Source organism: Procambarus clarkii, chromosome 23 (genome assembly GCF_040958095.1).
Source record: "Procambarus clarkii isolate CNS0578487 chromosome 23, FALCON_Pclarkii_2.0, whole genome shotgun sequence".
In the NCBI taxonomy this organism is placed as follows: Eukaryota; Metazoa; Arthropoda; class Malacostraca; order Decapoda; family Cambaridae; genus Procambarus; species Procambarus clarkii.
In genome coordinates, this window is record NC_091172.1 from 43,117,794 (window position 1) to 43,143,087 (window position 25,294).

A 25,294-nucleotide genomic window follows, 5' to 3' on the forward strand; every position below is an offset into this window, starting at 1 on the left:
TCACTGGGAGTTCTTCTTGCTCTAATGTGAAGACCTCCTGATAATTCTTATTTAGTTCCTCATACGTTTCCTTGTCGTTTGTAGTGAATCTGTCTGTTCCTATGCTCATTTTCATTACCTGTTCCTTCACTGTTGTTTTTCTCCTGATGTGGTTGTTGATGTCTCCTGATTTATTAAAAGCAATTTATTTCTTTGCCTTACTTGCTATGTCATTTTCGTATTGTCCTTCTGACTCTCTTCTCACCCTGACATATTCATTCCTGGCACTTTGATATCTTTCTCTGCTCTATAGTGTCCTGTTATTTCTATAGTTTGCCCATGTCCCTTGTACATGGTTGCTGGGCTAGTTTACATCTCTGATTAAACCATGGGTTTCTCATCTCCATTTAATTTTTTTTCCCTTTGGACTGGGACAAACTTGTCTGCTGCCTCCTTAAACTTCTGCATGATGTAGTCCATCATGTCTAGGGGCCGTCTGTCCCCGGTCTCTGTCTTTCCCCGATGGATCTCTGTTTCCAAGTAATATCTGTTAGGAATTTTCTTATCTCCTCATAGTTTCCCTTTTGGAATGCCAGCCTTTTCTTTTCAGGTCCCATCCATGAGTAGAATACCCCCTTCTTCGACCAGATACTAATACATCAGTACACTTTGATACCTCATTCCTACTAGGGCCTCAAAAGCGATTTCTCTTATGTCGGAGTCGTTCATAGTTAAGACTAGGTCGAGTCTCGCTGGTTCATCATTTCCTCTCATTCTTGTGGGTCAACTGGTATGCAGGCTTAAAAAGTTTTTCATCACCACCTCCAATAGTTTAGCTCTCCATGTTTCCAGACCTCCATGCAGTTCCTTGTTCTCCCAGTCTATCCTTCTGTGATTGAAGTACCCCCTCATAATGAGCAGATGGGATCGATTTATGCAGGTAGCAGAGGCTGCCCTCTCATTTATTGTGTTAACTGCCATGTTGTTGTTGTCATACTCTTGCCTGGGTCTTCTGTCATTTGGTGAAGGGTTATATATCACTGTTACTACTATTCTTGGTCCTCCCATTGTCATGGTGCCTGTTATATAGTCTCTGAATCCGTCGCAGCCCAAGATAGCAATCTCTTTGAAACTCCATTCCTTTCTCATTAGTAGGGCCACTCCACCTCCTCCTCTACCTTCCCTCACTTTCCTTATTACTGTGTAGTCCTGGGGAAACACGGCATTCGTTATGATTCCAGAGAGTTTTGTTTCAGTGAGTCTGATTACATCTGGGTTTACTTCTTGTGCTCTTTCCCTTAGTTCACTTGCCTTGCTTGTAATCCCTTCTATGTTCGAGTATATCACCCTGAAACGGACTCTCTTCTGTCCTACCTCTATACCTACGACACTATACTCCACAACACTGTCCTACCTACATCACTATACTCCACAACACTATACACCACAACACTATACACCATAACACTATACACCACAACACTATACACCACGACACTATACACCATAACACTATACACCACGACACTATACTCCACGACACTATACTCCACGACACAATACTCCACGACACTATACTCCACGACACTATACTCCACAACACTATACTCCACGACACTGTACACAATGACACTTGTGACAGTAATCTCTTTCAAGAAAGATTGAGCCTGCTCTTCCCTACGTAAAGTTACTTATATATATACAACACTAAGATGCTACCTTCAAGATACGTCTACCAGTAGCACAAAACGTTTTGACCAGGAGGCAAACGTACCCTAAACTCCCCCCACTCCTCACTCCCTCCATGCCAGCCCGCCACAGACGTCAACCAGCAAACTACCATTCCAGCCTGCCTGCTTTTGATTGGTGACCCGCCGACTGCGCACCTGCACCTCAGCACCCTCTACCAAGTCGATGTCTGGGCTTGAACCAGCCATTGAAGTCAGAATATCCTTGTGCTCTCAAGCTGTGAACAACCAACTGATATACGCTCTGTTTATTGGTGGAGGTTCTCAGCTAGCGCTATATTCTCAGCACCTGTTAATCATTTTTCTGTCTTTATTTTATTTGTAGAGTAATGTCACCCTAGTTCTTAATTTTTATGTTATATTTTTTGACTTGTTTGTTTGCCCTGTACATAGCCAAGGGATTCTCTTTGTTCATAATTTTTAAAGTTAATTAAAGTTTCATTGTTCATACTATGTGTTTTGCGTGTCTTCCCTTACTCTACCACAGACAACAGCCAAGCAGCCGATCTTTTTTTCTAAAATGTGATAGGCATTGACACCAGCCATTAGGAGGACTGCCGAACACCTACACTTCTACACTTTCCCGTCACACACTATACTCCACGACACTATACACCACGACACTATACACCATGATACTATACACCACGACACTATACTCCACGACACTATACTCCACGACACTATACTCGACGACACTATACTCCACAACACTATACTCCACGACACTATACACAACGACACTATATTCCACGACACTATACACCATGACACAACGACACAATACTCCACGACACTATACACCTCGACACTACACCATGACACTATACTCCACGACACTATACTCCACGACACTATACGACACGACACTATACTCGACGACACTATACTCCACAACACTATACTCCACGACACTATACACAACGACACTATAAACTACGATACTATACTCCATGCAACTATATTCTACGACACTATACACCACGACACTATGCTCCACGACACAATACTCCACGACACTATACTATACTCCACAACACTATACTCCACGACACTATACACAACGACACTATATTCCACTAATCCCTTCTATGTTCAATGAAGACATTGAGTCTCAATGAAGACATTGAGTTAAAACGACAGTGGTATGCCTGATCAAGTCTCCTAGTACTGGCAGCCTTGGTGATATATTTAGCGCTATATGCTATATGTAATACTAGACCTTTTAGCTTGCTTGGGTAGATACGTGGTGGGGGTTTGTAGAGCTTATACGAAACTGCAGGAGACTGACTGCTGGCTAAGCGGGCAGATGTTGGGGTTAATGACCTGGGGGAACCACGAGGCCAGGGGTGTCTCGCGCGACTGGCAACACACTCCCAGTACGACGCGGTCTCCCGCGCCACACACGAAACTTTCTTATTTACCCCGAGGAGCGAGTTTACTGGGCAGTACGCCACTCATCCTGGGAGTGGACACACCGCCATAGCAGCATGTACAACACTCCCCAAAAAGGAAGAAAGAACTTGTTACTGCTCTACACCAGTGGAGGAGAAGCAACTTTATGCACTTTTCAACATTGGAAAAAATAAACATTTCAACCTTGGACTAAATAAACACGTTCACTAAATGTTTATCGTTCATAACACTATACATCATAACACTATACACAACGACACTATAAACTACGATACTATACTCCATGCCACTATACTCTACGACATTATACACCACGACACTATGCTCCACGACACTATACTCCACGACACTATACTCCACGATACTATACACAACGACACTATACTCCACGACACTATACACCACGACACTATTCACCATGACACTATACACCATGACACTATACTCTACGACACTATACACCACGACAGTATACTCCATGACACTATACACCCCGACCCTATACACCACGAACGTATACTCCACGACACTATACTCCACTACACTATACAACACGACACTATACACCACGACACAATACTTCACACCACTATACTCCACGACAGTATACTCCACGACACCATACTCCACGACACTATACACCACGACACTATACTCCAAGACACTATAATCCACACTATACACCATGTCACTATACTCCACGACACTATACTCCACGACACTATACTCCACGACACTATACACAATGACACTTTACACGACACTATACACCACGACACTACACACCACGACACTATACACCACGACACTATACTTCACGCCACTATGCACCACGACACTATACAGCACGACACTATACTTCACGCCACTATACACCACGACACTATACTCCACAACACTATGCACCACGACACAATACTTCACACCACTATACTCCACGACACTATACTCCACGACACTATACTCCACGACACTATACACAACGACACTATACTCAACGACACTATGCTCCACGACACTATACTCCACGACACTATACTCCACGACATTATACACGACACTATACACCACGACACTATACACCACGACACTATACTCCATGACACTATACTCCACGACACTACACTTCACACAACTATACACAACGACACTATACACCACGACACTATACTCCACGACACTATACACCACGACACTATACTCCACAACACTATACTCCAGACACTATACACCATGACACTATACTCCACGACACTATACTCCTCGACACTATACACCACGACACTATACTCAACGACACTATACACCATGACAGTATACACCACGACACTATACAACACGACACTATACCCCATGACACTATACACCACGACACTATAATTCACGCCACTATACACAACGACACTATACTCCACGTCACTATACACCACGACACTATACACCACTGCACTATACTCCACTACACTATACTCCAGCATACTATACACCACGACACTATACACCACGTCACTATACTACACGACACTATACTCCACGACACTATACTCCACGACACTATACACCACGACACAATAATCCACGACACTATACGCCACGACACTATGCTCCACACCATTTTACTCCACGACACTATACACAACGACACTATACTCCACGATTCTATTCTCCATGGCACTATACACCACGACACTCTTCTCCACGGCACTATACTCCACAACACTATACTCCACGACACTATATACAACGACACTATACTCCACGACACTATACACCACGACACTATACACTACGACACTATATTCCACGACACTATAATTCGCGACACTATACACCATAACACTATAAACTACGATAATATAATCCGTGCCACTATACTCCACGACACTATACACCATGACACTATACACCATTACACTATACACCATGACACTATGCTCCGCTACACTATACACCACGACCCTATACACCACGACAGTATACTCCAAGACACTATACTCCACGACACTATACACCATGACACTATACTCCACTACACTATACACCACGACACAATACTTCACACAACTATTCTCCACGACACTATACACCACAGCACTATAATCCACACCACTATACTCCACAACACTATACTCCACGACACTATACTCCACGACACTATACTCCACTACACTATAATCTATACTTCTTGTTTGAAGAACTGTTCACTTGAGACAGTTAAAATAAGCACACGTCAATATATAAGACAAGAAAAAGTTTTAGAATGTTTCACACCTCAATCAAGCAACATTTACAATTTATATAAATTATTTTAGGGAATAATACAAAAAAATTATATTTAAACATGATATTAGTGTTTACCTGGACACATAAGGAGTCAAATTGTGTTATAAAAATCGATTTTAAGCAAAATTATGAAAATTAATTTGATCTGATCATAGAATAACTAAATGTATTTTGAATGTTTCATACAACCATTAAATATCATTCACAATTGACTAATGAATTTTACAAAAAAGACCATAAAATATATATTTAAACATGTAAAAACTATTTGTAATACATTAGAATCAACATAGTTTACAAAAAAAAAACGTTTATTATAAAAGATATATATCTTTATATATATGTTTGATATATTATATCAAACATATATATGTTTGGATTTTTGGAGTAAAAGTTTCTCAAATGCTCTCTTGCACCATTCTCAAGACAAGTTATTCATACACATATGGGAAACCGAAAATGTCTTCCTCCATCTTAATCCTCATAATTTTTGCATCATCAGCAAACAATGAGAGCAATGATTCTATACCATCCGGAAGATCATTTACATATATAAAAAAACAGTATGGGTCCAAGGACTGAACCCTGGGGAACCCCACGGGTGACGTCTCGCCAATCTGAGACCTCAACCTGCACTGTGACTCGCTGCTTTCTGTTACTTAGGTACTCCCTTATCCAAGGGAATACCTTTCCTTTCACTCATCCCTGCATCTCCAGCTTTCGTACTAGTCTCTTGTTTGGCACTGTGTCAAAGAATTCCATTAATCCTGTGAGGCATGACTTCCATCCCTGAATCCATGTTGGTGTTGTGTCACAAAGTTCCTTCGCTCCAGATGTTCGACTAGCTTTTTTTGCACAATTTTCTCTATTATTAAATTGCATGGTATGCAATTTAGGGACACTGGCCTGTAGTTTAGTGCCTCCTGTCTATCCCCCCTTCTTGTATATCGGGACTACATTTGCCGCCTTCCAAATCTTTGACAGTTCACCTGTTACCAGTGGAGAGTGGCAGGCACAGTGCTTCTGCTCCTTCCTTTAGTATCCATGGTGATATTCCATGTGGGCCTATAGCCTTTGTCACATACAACTCTAGCAAAAGCTTCCTTACATCCCCACTGGTAATCTGAATTTTCTCTAGTGGTGCCTGATTAACTATTCCTTCTCCTGTCTCAAGAACTTCTCCTTCCTCTAATGTGACGACTTTCTGGAATTTCATATTGAGTTCCTCGCTCACTTCTTTGTCGTTTGTAGTGAATCTGTCTGCCCCTATCCTCAGTTTCGTTACCCGTTCCTTCTCTGTTGTCTTTCACCTGATGTGGCTATGCTGCAATTTGGGCTGGGTCTGGCCTTGCTTGCTATGTCGTTTTATATTGCCCTTCTGCCCCTCTTCTTACCCTGACGTATTTATTCCTGGCTCTCTGGTAATATTCCCTCCTCTCAAATGTCCTGTTATTTCTATAGTTTCTTCATGCTTTTTTAATGTGTCAACTTTGTGAAAGAGAAAAAATGCACTGTCTTGAACATTATATTGTAGAATGTCCCATACTGACTGACTTTCGCCCTCCTGGGCTAAGGTATGCTGAACAATGTAATTACTATATGAGTACTGGAACACTTGATGATATATTGGACTTGTACCCAAGACTGACCATGTAATTAATCAATTATACAATGTATGTATGTGATGTAACTATATAACCTGAACTTGTAAAATCACCTTAATCACCTTCAGTGATTAAGTGCTTATTTGCACTCTAGTTTCTCTAGCAGCTATCTCACCCTGTCAGAGTAAAATAGACAAATGTATGTGAATGCATGTGTGTGTGTATATATATGTATTTGAACGTATATGTGTGTGTGTATGTATATGTATGTGTATAAAGTATGTATGGAAGCTGATCAGAATTACATTTCACCTTTGTAAATGCACATTTTTTTTTTTTTTTTGAGCTATATACAAGAGTTGTCACATTCTTGTACAGCCACTAGTACGCGTAGCGTTTCGGGCAGGTCCCTGGAATACGATCCCCTGCCGCGAAGAATCGTTTTTTCATCCAAGTACACATTTTACGGTTGCGTTAAACAGAGGCTACAGTTAAGGATTTGCGCCCAGTAAATCCTCCCCGGGCAGGATACGAACCCATGACATAGCGCTCGCGGAACGCCAGGCGAGTGTCTTACCACTACACCACGGAGACTAATGACACTATGTAAAAGACACATTGAACACTTTATGTAGGGCATATGTAAATCTGGGTATCTATGTATTTACGTATGTAGGTTAGCTTAGCACCGAATCACCTTCTGTAGTTGATTGTTCAATAAACCCTTGAACTATATGTTTAACACATCTCTAACCCTGTCCATGGAGGACAGAAGAAAATGTATATATTCTGGTTAGCATTGTAAATGTGTGGCCACGTCTGTGGTAGAAAATAATAATAATAAAAAAATTGTGTTGCTTAGCTAGCTTACATCTCTGATTAACCACTGTGCTGCACCAAGTTTATTGTGCAATTCCCCCTGTGCGCATGAGATAAAGTGTTCCCAAAAAATTATTTTTTCTCAGTAAAATGATAAATTTCCTTCCTTGAACATGTCTATGTAAAAATAAATACCAAATTCCACTTACTTTGGCTGTAGAGACGTGGACAAGGTGCGCTGTGACGTCATCAGGGCCTGGTCGCCCGTGCATGAATCGCCCAGACACGGTCGCGCGGGCCATTCAAGCACCGGGGGTTGTCACAAATATATTTTCAATTATTTGTTCTATGTATTTCCAATGCGGTTTTATTTGTTTCTTTATCGTATATGATGCATATTTGTGTCCTTTACAATATGTATACAGTAGAACGTTCATAATGTTCCATGGAACTGTGATACATGTGTCAGTAATGTGTCCACAATAAATGTTTCTCGCAATATTACTTGTCAAAAATTCACTAAAATTACAGTATGTACAGTTTCACACACTATTTACACAATAACACCCTGTATTACACACTCAGTACTTCAGAAGTGAGTAATAATCAAGGAAGTAGCCCATGGTGCACACCGCGACTTCGCTCTCGATGCAACAGGTACAGATAGATTTTCGCTTCATGTCTCTTTGTTCTGTGTGCTTGCAAATAATGCACTCACATACACCCTTGGCTTTAGTACTTGTAGGTCGTATGTAGCCAAGCTTGTAAAGCACAAGGTAGTATTGAAAACATTATAGAAAAAGATCAATTTGTAAGGTAGTCTTGAAAAGATCTCTTTGTAAGGTCCAAAACTGGAAGAGATTTATCTAGCCTCAAAGAGTGTCCATCAGTCAGGAAGAGATTCAGTTAGCCTCAAAGAGTGTCAGTCTGGAAGAGATTCAACTATTCTTGAAAATATCTATGGAAAACACCAGCATGGAAGCCGATAACACTGTTCATCTATGCTACTTGTATCAGATGCATCATCACTGAATGCAGAAAACGATTCATCTATATATCTTCTATATAAATTGGAGATAACATGGGTGGGCAAGGGTGCTGCTCAGAGCTACAATTGGATACTCTCGCTGTATCATCCTCATAGGTGCTCTATCATTTGCATGCAATCTTTGTGTTAGGTCCTTATTGCGCCTAGCTTCACCAATATTATGATCCTTATGTTCTTCAAACAATAAGGTTTGAATTTCACTGACAGAGCGCGATCTTTCAACACCCCGTCGGACAGGTGTTTGGGAGCCAGAGACGCGGGCGCCACCCATGGTTGCTCACTGAGTACTAACCCAGCCAGCAGCCCTAGGGTATTCTGAGAATTTTTTCCAAGATGGCTGCCTTTCACTGGAGGTCCTAAGAGTCCATTTCGTACACAGCCAACCTCGCACACATTTAGAATGGGCATGGAAAAATCAAAAAGAGTTTTCTCGGTTGGCTTAGTTTTTCCCGTCGACCGAGAATACTCGGTTGGCGCAGTTAAGTGGCTAAACCATGGGTTTCTCATTTGCATTTCATTTTTAACCTTTTGGGCTGGAATAAACTTTTCTGCTGCCTCCTTGCACTTCTGTGTGATGTGTTCCATCATGTCTTGGGCCGTCTTTCCCCTTAGCTCTGATTCCCATGTTATATCCATTAGGAATTTTCTTATCTCTTCGTAATTTCCCTTTCGAAATTTTAGCCTTTTGCTTTCAGATCCTTTTCTCGAGCACTTTAGCCCTTCTTCGAGCAGATATTCAAACGTCAGTACACTGTGATCACTCATTCCTACTGGGGCCTTGAAGTCAATTTCCCTTATGTCGGAGTCATTCAGAGTGAGGACTAGGTCGAGTCTTGCTGGTTCATCCTTTCCCTTCATCCTAGTTGGTTCGCTGACATGTTGGCTTGGAAAGTTTCTTGTCGCCACCTCCACTAGTTTGACTCTCCATGTATATCCTCTCCTCCATGCGGTTCCTTGTTCTCCCAATCAATCCCTCCATGATTGAAGTTCCTCATGATGAGCAGATGGGTTTTATTTCTACAGGCAGCAGAGGCTGCCCTCTCAATTATGTTATTAACTGCCATGTTGTTTCTGTCATACCCTGGCCTGGGTCTTCTGTCATTTGGTTGAGGGTTATATATCACTGCTACTACTACTCTAGGTCCTCCCATTTTCAAGTTTCCTGTTATGTAGTCTCTAAACCCTTCACAGCCTGGGATAACCATCTCCTTGAAACTCCATTCCTTACTCAATAGGAGGGCCACTCCGCCTCCTCCCCTACCCTCCCTCTCTTTCCTTATTACAGTGTAATTCTCGGGGGAACCCCGCATTCGTTATGATTCCTGAGAGTTTTGTTTCCGTGAGTCCAATTACATCTGGGTTTGATTCTTGTGCTCTTTCCCTAAGTTCACTCGCCTTGCTTGTAATCACATCTATGTTCATGTACATTACCTTGAAGCTGACTCTTTTCTGTCCATCCTCAGTTTCTGTTGATTCCACTTGAGTAGGTAAACATGGATGGTCTGGATGGTGAGGGGGAAGGGGGCCCCTGGGTTGTGAGGGGAGCTGAGAGTGAGGGAGGACCTGGGTTGTGGGGGGCTGGGAGGATCTGATTTGGAGAGGGTAGAGGCAAAGTCAGGGCATGGAGGGGTGGGGGAGAAGGGAGGGCTTGGGGTGAAGTGAGAGAAAAGGGGGGTTTGGCAGGGAAATGCGGGAGGGAGGGCATTGGGGGGAGGTAAGGAAGGCTTTGGGGGAGGGGGGAGTAAAGAGGGCTTGTGGGAGCAGGAGAGAAGAGAGGGTTTGGGGGGGTTGGGGAGAAGGGAGGACTTAGGGGGGTGGGAGAGGAAGCAGAGGATAGGGGGCTGGGGGAGAAGGGAGGGCTTAGGTTGGTGGAGAAATGTAGGGGCTTGGGCAGTTAGGGCTTCTAATGGGTGGGAGATAGGTGTTATCCTAATCCCACTGGGGCTGTTGAAACGCCTGTGGAGGGGTTCCCCACTCCTACATCCTCAAGTACATCTAGTTGAGTACATCCTAAAGCGATACATCTAGTCCTCCTCCTCCCTCTGTGTTACGTCTGCTCCCTGCCATGTTTGTTTCCAATTCCAGATGTCCAATCCAATGTGTGTGTGTTCACCTAGTTGTTGTGCTTGCGGGGGTTGAGCTCTGCTCTTTCAGCCCGCCTCTCAACTGTCAATCAACTGTTTCTACTACTACTATTTTTTTCCGCACCACACACACACACACCCTAGGAAGCAGCCCATGACAGCTGACTAACTCCCAGATACCAATTTACTGCTAGGTAACAGGAGCATAGGGTGAAGGAAACTCTGCCCATCGTTTCTCGCCAGCGCCGGGGATCGAACCCGGGACCACAGGATCACGTGTCTAGCGTGCTTTCCGCTTGGCCATCGGCTCCCTGTGTGTGTGTGCATGTGTGTGTGTGTTTGTGCGTGTGTATGCGTGTGCATGTGTGTACTCACCTAGTTGTACTCACCAAGTTGTGCTTGCGGGGGTCGAGCTCTTTGGTACCGCCTCTCAACTGTCAATAAACAGGTGTAAAGGTTCCTGAGCCTATTGGACTCAATCATATCTACACTTGAAACTGTGTATGGAGTCAGCCTCCACCCCATCACTTCCTAATGCATTCCATTTGTCAATCATTCTGACACTAAAAAAGTTCATTTTAATATCTCTGCAGCTCATTTGGGCACTGCTACTAGATAATAATTTTAGTTAATAACTCTCGGTTTTTTATTATTGGGAGTCATATTATCCGTAGTTAATTATTACACGGAATACTGATAATTTTAGAGAACCACATTCAATTCTCTAACATAATGGTAATAAGCGTGTCTAGATAGACATTATCTGATGCAAATTTGTTACTCGATGTCGTGAGAATTCTAGCACTAATGCGCAGATAAAAACTGTTAATTTATGTTGACATTACCGTTAGCGAAATTAATAACTATTGTAGTTAGTATATAATAATAATGATGTATTATACAATGGTAATTTGTTAGTGTTGGAAATTTCCAACACCTGTGACTCATCTGAGTTTCCAGCTTCAACCCATGTCCACTCGTTCTGTTACTATTCCGTGTGAACATTTCGTCTATGTCAACTCTGTCATTCCCCCTGAGTATTTTGTACGTTCCTATCATGTCCCCCCTCTTCCTTCTTCTTTCTAGTGTCGTAAGGTTCAGTTCCTTCAGGCGCTCCTCATATCCCATCCTTTGTAACTCTGGGACGCGTCTTGTTGCAAACCTCTGAACCTTTTTCAGTTACCTTATATGCTTCTTTGGATGGGGGACTCCATGATGAGGCGGCATACTCTAAGACTGGTCTCACGTAGGCAGTGTAAAGCTCCCTAAATGCCTCCTTACTTAAGGTTCTGAATGATGTTCTAACTTTTGCCAGTGTAGAGTACGCTGCTGTCGTTACTCTATTTATATGTGCTTCAGGAGATAGATTAGGTGATACGTTTTTGCCCAGGTCTCTTTCACGCGTCGTCACAGGTATGCAGTTACCCTTCATTGTGTACTGTCCCTTTGGTTTCCTATCACCTAGTCCCATTTCCAGAACTTTACATTTGCTCTTGTTGAACTTTAGTAGACATTTCTCTGTCCATCTCTGCAACCTGTTCAGGTCCTCTTTGAGGATGCTGCAATCCTCATCTGTCACAACTCTTCTCATCAACTTTGCGTCATCCGCGAACATTGACATGTAGGACTCTACTCCTGTAACCATGTCGTTAACATATATTAGAAATAGAATTGATCCAAACATCGATCCTTGATGTACTCCACTCGTTACTGTTCTCCAGTCCGACTTCTCGCTCCTTACCATAACTCTTTGGCTCCTTCTTGTTAGGTTGTTCCTTTTCCATGCTAGGGCCTTTCCTCCCACCCCTTCCTGCCTCTCGAGTTTGAACAGCAGGTTAATGTGCAGTACTGTATCAGAGACTTTTTGCCAGTCCAGAAATATAGTCTGCCCAACCATCTCTGTCCTGTTATATCCTCGTTGTTTCATCATAGAACTCCAAAAGGTTAGTCAGGCACAATTTCTCTTTCCAGAACCCATGTTCTGGAAAGGGAAATCGTGCCTGTTTGTTCACAAACCTAACGTTCTCCAGGTGTGCAACCAGTCGTAGCCTAATTATTCTCTCAAGTATTTTGCAGGGGATGCTTGTCATTGATACAGGTCAATAGTTAAGTGTCTCCTCCGTATCACCTTTCTTGAAAATCGGTACGACATTTGCTTTCTTCCAGCAACTGGGCAATTCTCCCAACATAAGTGATTCATTAAAGATCATTGCCAGAGGCACGCTGAGAGCCTGCGCTGCTTCTTTTAGTATCTACGGTGAAACTTTGTCTGGTTCAACTGTTTTAGTTGCATCTAGGGTTGTCAACTGTTTCATTACCTCCTTTGCTGCCACCTCTATATCTGATAGTCTTTCATCTAGGGCAATCTCTTCTAACAATGGGAGCTGCTCAGGCTCAGTTGTGAACACTCCATGGAAACTGGCATTCAGTGCCATGCTGATTTCCTTCTCACTTTCAGTGTATGCCCCCTCTGTTTTTCTTAGTCTTGTCACTTGGTCGTTCAACGACATTTTTCTTCTTAAATGAATGTAGTAATTTAGGTTGCTTTTTCGCTTTGATCGCAATATCGTTCTCATAGTTCCTTTCCGATGTTCGGCTTATGTTAATGTAATCGTTCCTAGCTCTGTTGCATCTGATCCTGTTGTCCTCTGTCCTTTGTCTTCGGTACTTCCTCCACTCCTACCAGCTGGCCATCTTTGCGTCCTGAAACTGTCTATTAAATCATTGGTTATTATATTCCCTCTTATTTTTTCACTTTACTGTTGGTATAAATCCCTCATCGGCCTCCTGGCATTTCCGTATGACTAGGTCCATCATATCTTGGAATGTTTTTCCTCTAATTTCTTCCTCCCACTGCACTTCTACCAGATATATCTCCCTTATCCTCCTGAAGTCCCCTTTCCTGAAGTCAACTATCCTTTCCCAGATCTCTTGTCCCATGGTCACAAGTTTGAATTCCATCATACAGTCAAAGAGTAGGATACAATGGTCGCTGGCCCCTAGAGGTATTTCATGCTCCAAATTCTCGATATCTTCTACGTTCTGGGTGAAAATCAGGCCTAATAGGCTCGGTGCATCTCCTCCTCTTTCTCTTGTGTCTTCCTTCACATGTTGTGTTAGGAAATTCCTGTCTATAACATTTTCTAACCTTGCTCCCCACGTTTCGTCCCCTCCATGGGGATTCCTTGCTTCCCAATTTATCTCTACATGATTTAGGTCCCCCCATGACCAGCAACTTCGCTCTCATTCTGTGAGCTAATGTTGCTGTCTTCTGCAGTTCATCTATGCATATCTTGTTGTTGTCATCATACTCCTTCCTTTGTCTTCTACTGTTTGGTGGGGGATTGTAGTTTACCAAGATCACAATCTTCCTCCCATCTGCTGTCAGAGTTCCATGTATGAAGCTTTTGCTCTCATTGGTAACCCGATTTCCCAGGTCTTCAAACTTCCATTTCCGCTTTATTAGGCGTGCCACTACCCCTCCCTGTCTCTTTGTCTTCTCTTTTTGTATCACCTGGTAGCCCATTGGAAAGATTGCATCTGAGATCATGGCATTTATTTTAGTTTCCACTATTGTAACTATGTCAGGATCTGCCTTACTCACTCTCTCTTCTATCTCTTCTGCTTTATTAGATACCCCATCAGCATTGTTGCACCAAACCTTGAAATTCTTCATGGAAACTCTGGTACCAGAGTTCGCCCTTTCTCTGGGGGTCTGGGAGAGGGGGGATCTGGCGGGTGTCTGGGGGTGAATGGGGGCTGGGGGGATCTGGGGGGTGGACGGAGTCTGGAGGGGGTGCTTGGGGCGCGAAAGGGGGCTGGGCATCTAGGACGGAAGGTAGGAAGGTCTGGGGTAGAGCCTGGGTAGGTAGTTTTGGTGTAGAAAGGGCATACTGGGTTTGAAGATTAGGCATAGTCTGAGAGCATAGAGGAGTTGGGAAGTAGCGTAATGTTGAGAGTCAGATAGAGGTTGAGAGGTTGGGGAGGGAGGAGAAGGATAGAGGGAGGTCGGGGGAAGAGGGGCAGATGGAACATGGATAGAGATAGTGGGAGGGAGGTTGTATTAGTCAGGGAAAACACAGGGGTAGTTTAGTGAAGGAGGCATTTGAGCAGAGTTCCGTGCTGCGTTTCACTTACGAGATGGAAAAGGATGGGAAGCTGCCTTTTCTAGATGTAACAGTCATGGAAAAGGGCGGAGGTTTCCACACTGCAGTCTACACTAAGGAAACAAACATAGGAGTGTGCCTAAATGCCAACAGCGACTGCCCTGACAGGTACAAGAGGAGTGTTGTTAACGCATACGCCGACCGTGCTCTCAGCCACAGCTCAGAATGGAAGCAAGTCGACGAAGAACTCTGTAGGGTAAGGCAGGTCCTAGTCAATAACGGCTTCTCCAATGGTTTCATCGAAGACATCATAAGAAGGAAAGTGAAAAGCCATGCAACCTCTGAAGAGACAACTAACACAACACCTATACCCCCTATTAGACTATTTTACAGGAACTTCTTTTCCACAGCTCATAAAACGGAGGAAAGGGTCCTGAAAGATATTGTTAATAGAAACGTTATCCCTACAGACAAAAATCAGAGGATACAACTGACGATTTACTATAAAACCAGAAAAACGGCCAGCCTACTCATGAGAAACTCTCCAGACACAAAACAGAACGCTTTAATAGAGACTAACGTCGTCTATGCCTTCAAATGCCCACTTGGGGACTGTAAGCTCCAAAAAAACCAGTATATAGGCAAGACAACAACATCTCTTTCTAGGCGTTTAACGATGCATAAGCAACAGGGCTCCATTAAGGAACATATAATCTCTTCCCATAACCAAACTATCGCCAGAGAAATCCTAGTAAACAACACAGAAATCATCGATAGATACAGCGATAGCAGGCGACTTGACGTTTGCGAGGCACTACACATCAAGAAGTCAACACCAGCAATCAACAGCCAATTATTGCACAACTATATTCTACCCACCTCAAGACTCCGCTCCAATATAGAAGCATCAAGAAATATGGACCAATAGGCTTTCTACAAACACTTCTATTCAATACCCATTGTTTCTGTTCTCTCTTGTGTTGATACTTTTAATACCCTATTAATATCCCCTCTTGTTCTGTCTTGTGTTAATGCCACATCACCCCTCCCACCTCACTCAAATGTAGATATAAAATCAGAGATACGTAAGTTCTAGGCAGTTGTGTATTTGTGAAGTCTTTGAAAATGTAATAAGTTTTACGAAACGCGCCCGTGTCGCGTCAGACTAGAAATAAAAATGAATTTTGGAGAAGTGATTTTTGATTTACCTCCAACAGTGAAGCGTAATGTACGAAAGATTGAGAAAATTCGTGTTAGAATTATTAATCTTACTTTTTCGGTCATATTTAATAATATATATATATATATATATATATATATATATATATATATATATATATATATATATATATATATTTATATATATATATATATATATATATATATATATATATATATATTTATATATATATATATATATATATATATATATATATATATATATATATATATATATATATATATATTTATTTATATATATATATATATATTTATTTATATATATATATATATATATATATATATATATATATATATATATATATATATATATATATATATAAAATGTCGTACCTAGTAGCCAGAACGTCGTACTCGGCCTGCTATGCAAGCCCCGATTTGCCTAATAAGCCAAGTTCTCCTGAATTAATATATTTTCTCTATTTTTTTTCTTATGAAATGATATAGCTACCCATTTCATTATGAATGAGGTCAATTTTTTTTTTATTGGAGTTAAAATTAACGTAGATATATGACCGAACCTAACCCACCCTACCTAACCTAACCTAACCTATCTTTATTGGTTAGGTTAGGTTAGGTAGCCGAAAAAGTTAGGTTAGGTTAGGTAGGTTAGGTAGTCGAAAAACAATTAATTCATGAAAACTTGGCTTATTAGGAAAATCGGGCCTTGCATAGTAGGCTGAGAAGTGCGTTCTGGCTACTAGGTACGACACACACACACACACACACACACACACACACACACATATATATATATATATATATATATATATATATATATATATATATATATATATATATATATATATATATATATATATATATATATATATATGTCGTACCTAGTAGCCAGAACGCACTTCTCAGCCTACTATGCAAGGCACAATTTGCCTAATAAGCCAAGTTTTCATGAATTAATTGTTTTTCGACTACCTAACCTAACTTTTTCGGCTACCTAACCTAACCTAACCTATAAAGATAGGTTAGGTTAGGTTAGGTTAGTTAGGGTTGGTTAGGTTCGGTCATATATCTACGTTAATTTTAACTCCAATAAGAAATAATTGACCTCATACATAATGAAATGGGTAGCTTTATCATTTCATAAGAAAAAAATTTGAGAAAATATAATAATTTAGGAAAACTTGGCTTATTAGGCATATCGGGCCTTGCATAGTAGGCCGAGAAGTGCATTCTGGCTACTAGGTACGACATATATATATATATGTCGTGCCTAATAGCCAGAACGCACTTTTCAGCCTACTATGCAAGGCCCGATTTGCCTAATAAGCCAAGTTTTCCTGAATAATATATTTTCTCCAATTTTTTTTTTATAAAATGATAAAGCTACCCATTTCATTATGTATGAGATCCATTTTTTTTTATTGGAGTTAAAATTAACGTAGATATATGACCGAACCTAACCAACCCTACCTAACCTAACCTATCTTTATAGGTTAGGTTAGGTTAGGTTGCCAAAATAGTTAGGTTAGGTTAGGTTAGGTAGGTTAGGTAGTCGAAAAACAATTAATTCATGAAAACTTGGCTTATTAGGCAAATCGGGCCTTGCATAGTAGGCTGAGAAGTGCGTTCTGGCTACTAGGTACGACATATATATATATATATATATATATATATATATATATATATATATATATGTCGTACCTAGTAGCCAGAACGCACTTCTCAGCCTACTATGCAAGGCCCGATTTGCCTAATAAGCCAAGTTTTCATGAATTAATGTTTTTTCGATTACCTAACCTACCTAACCTAACCAAACCTAACTTTTTCTGCTACCTAACCGAACCTAACCTATAAAGATAGTTTAGGATAGGTTAGGTAGGGTTGGTTAGGTTCGGTCATATATCTACGTTAATTTTAACTCCAATAAAAAAAAATTACCTCATACATAATGAAATGGGTAGCTTTATCATTTCATAAGAAAAAAAATAGAGAAAATATATTAATTCATGAAAACTTGGCTTATTAGGCAAATCGGGCCTTGCATAGTAGGCTGAGAAGTGTGTTCTGGCTACTAGGTACGACATATATATATATATATATATATATATATATATATATATATATATATATATATATATATATATATATATATATATATATATATATATGTCGTACCTAGTAGCCAGAACTCACTTCTCAGCCTACAATGCAAGGCCCGATTTGCCTAATAAGCCAAGTTTTCCTGAATTAATATATTTTCTCTAATTTTTTTCTTATGAAATGATAAAGCTACCCATTTCATTATGTATGAGGTCAATTTTTTTTATTGGAGTTAAAATTAACGTAGTTATATGACTGAACCTAACCAACCCTTCCTAACCTAACCTAACCTATCTTTATAGGTTAGGTTTGGTTAGGTAGCCGAAAAAGTTAGGTTAGGTTAGGTTAGGTAGGTTAGGTAGTCGAAAAACAAATAATTCATGAAAACTTGGCTTATTAGGCAAATTTGGCCTTGCATAGTAGGCTGAGAAGTGCGTTCTGGCTACTAGGTACGACATATATATATATATATATATATATATATATATATATATATATATATATATATATATATATATATATATGCAGAATAACTACATGTGAAAAATAGAAAATGCTAAGTATTTTCTATTTTTCAGTGTTTCAGTGTTTTTCAGTGATCAGTGTTTCTGTGATCATTGTTGCATATATATATATATATATATATATATATATATATATATATATATATATATATATATATATATATATATATATATATATATATAAATATATATATATATATATATATATAATATATATTATATATATATATATAATATAATATATACAATTATATATATATTATATATATATAATATAATATATATATATATATAATATATACTCCCTATATATATTTATATATAAATATATATATATATATATATATTTATATATATATATATATATATATATATATATATATATATATATATATATATATATATATATATATATGTCGTACCTAGTAGCCAGAACGCACTTGTCAGCCTACTATGCAAGGCCAAATTTGCCTAATAAGCCAAGTTTTCCTGAATTAATATATTTTCTCTAATTTTTTTCTTATGAAAAGATAAAGCTACCCGTTTCATTATGTATGAGGACAATTATTTTTTATTTTAGTTAAAATTAACGTAGATATATGACCGAACCTAACCAACCCTACCTAACCTAACCTAACCTATCTTTATAGGTTAGGTTAGGTTAGGTAGCCGAAAAAGTTAGGTTAGGTTAGGTTAGGTAGGTTTGGTCGTCAAAAAACAATTAATTCATGAAAACTTGGCTTATTAGGCAAATCGGGCCTTGCATAGTAGGCTGAGAAGTGCGTTCTGGCTACTAGGTACGACATATATATATATATATATATATATATATATATATATATATATATATATATATATATATATATATATATATATATATATATATATATATATGTAATATAACAATTTAAATATTATTGAATCTTTAAAATAACGAAGAAATATCATAACATTATTAAATTATTGGTGATATAATACTAATATTTTACTGCCACGATCAACCATCAGCCATTAGCCATTATCTCCCTTTCCTCTCATTTTCTCTCACTTTCCCCTCATCCTCTCTCCCTTTCCCCTCGTCCTCTCTCCCTCTCCCTCATCCTCTCTCCCTTTCCCCTCATCCTCTCTCCCTTTCCCTCATCCTTTCTCCCTCTCCCTCATCCTCTCTCCCTTTCCCCTCATCCTCTCTCCCTTTCCCTCATCCTCTCTCCCTTTCCCCTCATCCTCTCTCCCTTTCCTCCATTCCATCATGTACTTGTAGAGGTGCTGGAGCAGCGCTCTGGCAGCACTACACCACTGGTTGCGACACTTTCTTCAAAACACACTATTTCTGATTTGTTTTTTCAACATTGTTGTTTGGCTTCGGTCAGCTTGCCAAATATTTGTTAACTTGTAATCATTTTTTCACTGCGATATTGCCTGCTTGTCCCTCGCATATTAATAGACAACACAGGAGCTTCCCAGCCCACACACCCCACCACCGTTCAGGTGCTGGTGGAAGATAGTGGTGTGTGTATTTACTGTACTATTTGTATTTACTATTTCTAACCAATCTATTTTCCCTCTAATGTATCTATTACATATTTTTATCTCAGAAACACTCACACACACACACACACACACACACACACACACACACACACACACACACACACACATGTGTGTGGGAGTGGATGTGACACCTAATCTAACTCCTGAGGCACATATAAATAGGATAACGACAGCAGCGTACTCTACACTGGCGAAAATTAGAACTTCATTCAGAAACCTAAATGAGGAAGCTTTTAGGGCGCTTTACACTGCCTACGTGAGACCCGTCTTAGAGTATGCCGCGCCATCATGGAGCCCCCACCTGAAGAAACACATAAAGAAACTGGAGAAGGTTCAGAGGTTTGCGACGAGGCTTGTCCCAGAGCTACGAGGGATGGGATATGAAGAGCGGCTGAAGGAACTGAACCTTACGACACTAGAGAAAAGAAGGGAGAGAGGAGATATGATAGGGATATATAAAATACTCAGGGGAATTGACAAAGTGGAAATAGATGAAATGTTCACACGTAATAATAACAGAACGAGGGGACATGGGTGGAAACTGGAAACTCAGATGAGTCACAGAGATGTTAGGAAGTTTTCTTTTAGCGTGAGAGTAGTAGAAAAATGGAATGCACTTGGGGAACAGGTTGTGGAAGCAAATACTATTCATACTTTTAAAACTAGGTATGATAGGGAAATGGGACAGGAGTCATTGCTGTAAACAACCGATAGCTAGAAAGGCGGGATCCAAGAGTCAATGCTCGATCCTGCAAGCACATTTAGGTGAGTACATATAGGTGAGTACACACACACACACACACACACACACACACACACACACACACACACACACACACACACACAGGGAGGGTAAATCTTGCCTTACAGGCTTGATAGAATTCTACGATCAGGAGACACAGATTAAGCAAGAAAGAGAGGGCTGGGCGGACTGCATTTTCTTGGATTGTCGGAAAGCCTTTGACACAGTACTGCATAAGAGGCTGGTACATAAGCTGGAGAGACAGGCAGGTGTAGCTGGTAAGGTGCTCCAGTGGATAAGGGAGTATCTAAGCAATAGGAAGCAGAGAGTTACGGTGAGGGGTGAGACCTCCGATTGGCGTGAAGTCACCAGTTGAGTCCCACAGGGCTCTGTACTCGGTCCTATCTTGTTTCTGATATATGTAAATGATCTCCCGGAGGGTATCGATTCATTTCTCTCAATGTTTGCGGACGATGCTAAAATTATGAGAAGGATTAAAACAGAAGAGGACTGTTTGAGGCTTCAAGAAGACCTAGACAAGCTGAAGGAATGGTCGAACAAATGGTTGTTAGAGTTTAACCCAACCAAATGTAATGTAATGAAGATAGGTGTAGGGAGCAGGAGGCCAGATACAAGGTATCATCTGGGAGAGGAAATTCTTCAGGAGTCAGAGAAGGAAAAAGACTTGGGGGTTGATATCACGCCAGACCTGTCTCCTGCAGCACATATCAAGCGGATAACATCAGCGGCATATGCCAGGCTGGCCAACATACGAACGGCATTCAGAAACTTGTGTAAAGAATCATTCAGAACTTTGTATACCACATATGTCAGGCCAATCCTGGAGTATGCAGCCCCAGCATGGAGTCCATATCTAGTCTAGGATAAGACTAAAAACTGGAAGGATAAGACTGGAAAAGGTTCAAAGGTTTGCCACCAGACTAGTACCCGAGCTGAGAGGTATGAGCTACGAGGAGAGACTACGGGAATTAAACCTCACTTCGCTGGAAGACAGAAGAGTTAGGGGGGACATGATCACCACATTCAAGATTCTGAAGGGAATTGATAGGGTAGATAAAGACAGTCTATTTAACAAAAGGGGAACACGCACAAGGGGACACAGGTGGAAACTGAGTGCCCAAATGAGCCACAGAGATATTAGAAAGAACTTTTTTAGTGTCAGAGTGGTTGACAAATGGAATGCATTAGGAAGTGATGTGGTGGAGGCTGACTCCATACACAGTTTCAAGTGTAGATATGATAAAGCCCAATAGGCTCAGGAATCTGTACACCTGTTGATTGACGGTTGAGAGGCGGGACCAAAGAGCCAGAGCTCAACCCCCGCAAACACAACTAGGTGAGTACAACTAGGTGAGTACACCTCAAAGGTGTGTGTGTGTGTGTGCTCACTTAATTGTATTCACCTTATTGTGCTTGCGAGAGTTGAGCTTTGGCTCTTTGGTCCCGCCTCTCAACTGTCAATCAACAGGTGTACAGATTCCTGAGCCTACTGGGCTCTATCCTATCTACATTTGAAACTGTGTATTGAGTCAGCCTCCACCACATCACTTCCTAGTGCATTCCATTTATTAACTACTCTGACACTGAAAAAATTCTTTCTAACGTCTCTGTTGCTCATCTGGGTACTAAGTTTCCACCTGTGTCCCTTGTTCGTGTCCCACCCGTGCTGAAGAGTTTATCTTTGTCCACCCTGTCAATTCCCATGAGAATTTTGTAGGTGGTTATCATGTCTCTCCTTACTCTTTTGTTTTCCAGGGATGTGAGGTTCAGCTCCTTTAGCCTTTCCTCGTAGCTCATTCCTCTCAGTTCCGGGACGAGCCTGGTGGCATACCGCTGAATCTTCTCTAACATTGTCTTTTGTTAAATAGGTATGGACTCCAGGCTGGAGCTGCATACTCCAGGATTGGTCTTACATAAGTGGTATACAGGGTCCTGAACGATTCCTTACACAAGTTTCTAAAGGCAGTTCTTATGTTGGCCAGTCTAGCATATGCCGCTGATGATATTCTTTTGATAGGGGTCTCTGTGGACAGATTCGGTGTGATATCAATCCCCAGATCTTTCTCTCTATTTGACTCTTGCAGGATTTCACTTCCCAGATGATACCTTGTGTTCAGCCTCCTGCTCCCTTCGCCAAATTTCATTACCTTACGCTTCCCCGACCAGGCGACAAAAAATAAGCAAGAAAGAAAAGAGTGGGCAGACAGCATTTGCTTAGACTGTCAGAAAACCTTTGACACAGTACTCCATAGAAGGTTGCTACAAAAGTAGGAGAAACAGACATGCATAAAAGGTAAGGTTCTCCAGTGGATAAGGGAGTATCTAAGCAACAGGAAACAGCGAGTAACTGAGAGGGTATCAATATGTAAGTGTGGTACGTGAGTATTAGGCCTTCAATTAGATGATCTTTGTTGTTTACGTTTATTGTAATTCTCTGAAGCTGCGTTCCCAGAGACGCAAATTCTTTAAGTGCCTGTATTTCTTCTCCCTTTTTTACTTCTCGCCTCCTCCCAGCTCTTCCTGCAGTATAGAACAGACTCCCACTAGTTCATCCATGCTTTTCCAAAGTTCTACTATGCTAACTGCTCTCCGTAGCTACTCATTTTGCGTTTCTTTAATGCCATAAATCTTGTCCATATGGTTAGGCTTATACCCTTCCATCGTTCTATATCGATCATATCCTTCACTCTTTGCTATCCCTATGAAATCCTAGCAAAATTGCAGGTAGTCTAGCTGAGAATGGCTTGCATTAATTGCATAACAACTCACCCTTCAGATGACACTTATATACGCAGTGGTAGTTCCTGGTCAGTGCCGCTGTACGGGCAAGTGATTAGATGGTTGGTGTGGAAGCTGGTGAAGCTGGTGGTAGTTATGTCTAGTCTTCTCGACGGTCCCTTTCCTACTGGTCTCTTCACAGTGCGTTACAACCAAGGGCGCAGTGCCAATATTATTGGTGCCGGAGCTCTGGTGGGCCTGACAAAAGACTCATTTCCTATCTTGTTTCTATATATGTCACACGTCTTAAACCCTTCGAAGTGAAGAGCGTTACATCACTCAGGTGTTGTCTAAACACCTGAACAGTGATACAAGTTAGACTTCAAAGCACCATTACTTTCTGAATTGCACATGGTCCCAGTTTGAACATTTGAACTAGAAACAGTTGTAACACAACTTTTGCTATTTTCACTGTTATCATTATCAGTCTCGAGTACGTTATTCTTCTTACACTCCTCATTTTGTTTACGAAAGAAGGAAGTCAACATTGTTTGCATAGAAGCCATGATGGTATTGTCTGTGAGAAAAAATGCTTCTGCATTAGAGATAAATCCAGGGACCACAATCCACTGCTTTACTAATGCCACTGAAATACAGAAGCAGAGTTGCCAACTCATTATTTCACACGACGCTTGAATCAGCTCAAAAAGCACTAAATAATGTAAAGTTATGTGTAGCAGTTTTGTCGTTTTACTGCGTAGTATTTAATACTAAAATATTCTATTGTATGATAAAGAATACCTGTCATGTGGGAAAAACCTGCTGGGATTGATATAAGAGGAGACTACCAGGGACTTGTACTGAACTAAATTAAAAATTTACTGTCTGCAAATTAATTCAACTAAAATCTCTAGCTAGGGTTGTAAATCCTAGATCCTCTTTTCCTAATGACAAACTGTGGGCTGTAAGGGACAGGTGGGGTGAATGACTATGTTGATAGAAGTTCCAATCCACCTGTAGACAGGGATCTCACATCAGCTTGTATTTTATACAAGGATAAGATTTGATAAATTCAGTTATCTGACTGAACACTGGCTCTGTTTAAATCAGGGATTTAAACATACATAGTCTAACCTAGCACCATAACTTAACAGCCAATATGTACTTATACTATAAACAACAAATTAAATTGTAAAAGTATAATAAATGACCTTAAATGTAGTCTAAGCACTTAACTAAGTACTAGATATTATATTCAATTAAATGAACTTATATGATAACTTAAAAATAACTAAGCAAGCAATTGATAATTTATATATTCAAATATATATGCAGACATTCAGTTTATACA

General features: G+C 40.5%; 1 long non-coding RNA gene across 1 annotated transcript in view; it reads right to left on the reverse strand.

The window, feature by feature from the left end:
• Positions 1-24,543, reverse strand: part of LOC138367729 (uncharacterized) — a 31,827-nt gene extending 7,284 nt beyond the window's left edge. Inside the window, exon 1 of the long non-coding RNA XR_011229420.1 lies at positions 23,995-24,543. This is a non-coding gene — a long non-coding RNA (uncharacterized lncRNA). The remainder of the gene's footprint in view (positions 1-23,994) is intronic.
• Between the last annotated feature and the right edge of the window lie 751 nt (positions 24,544-25,294).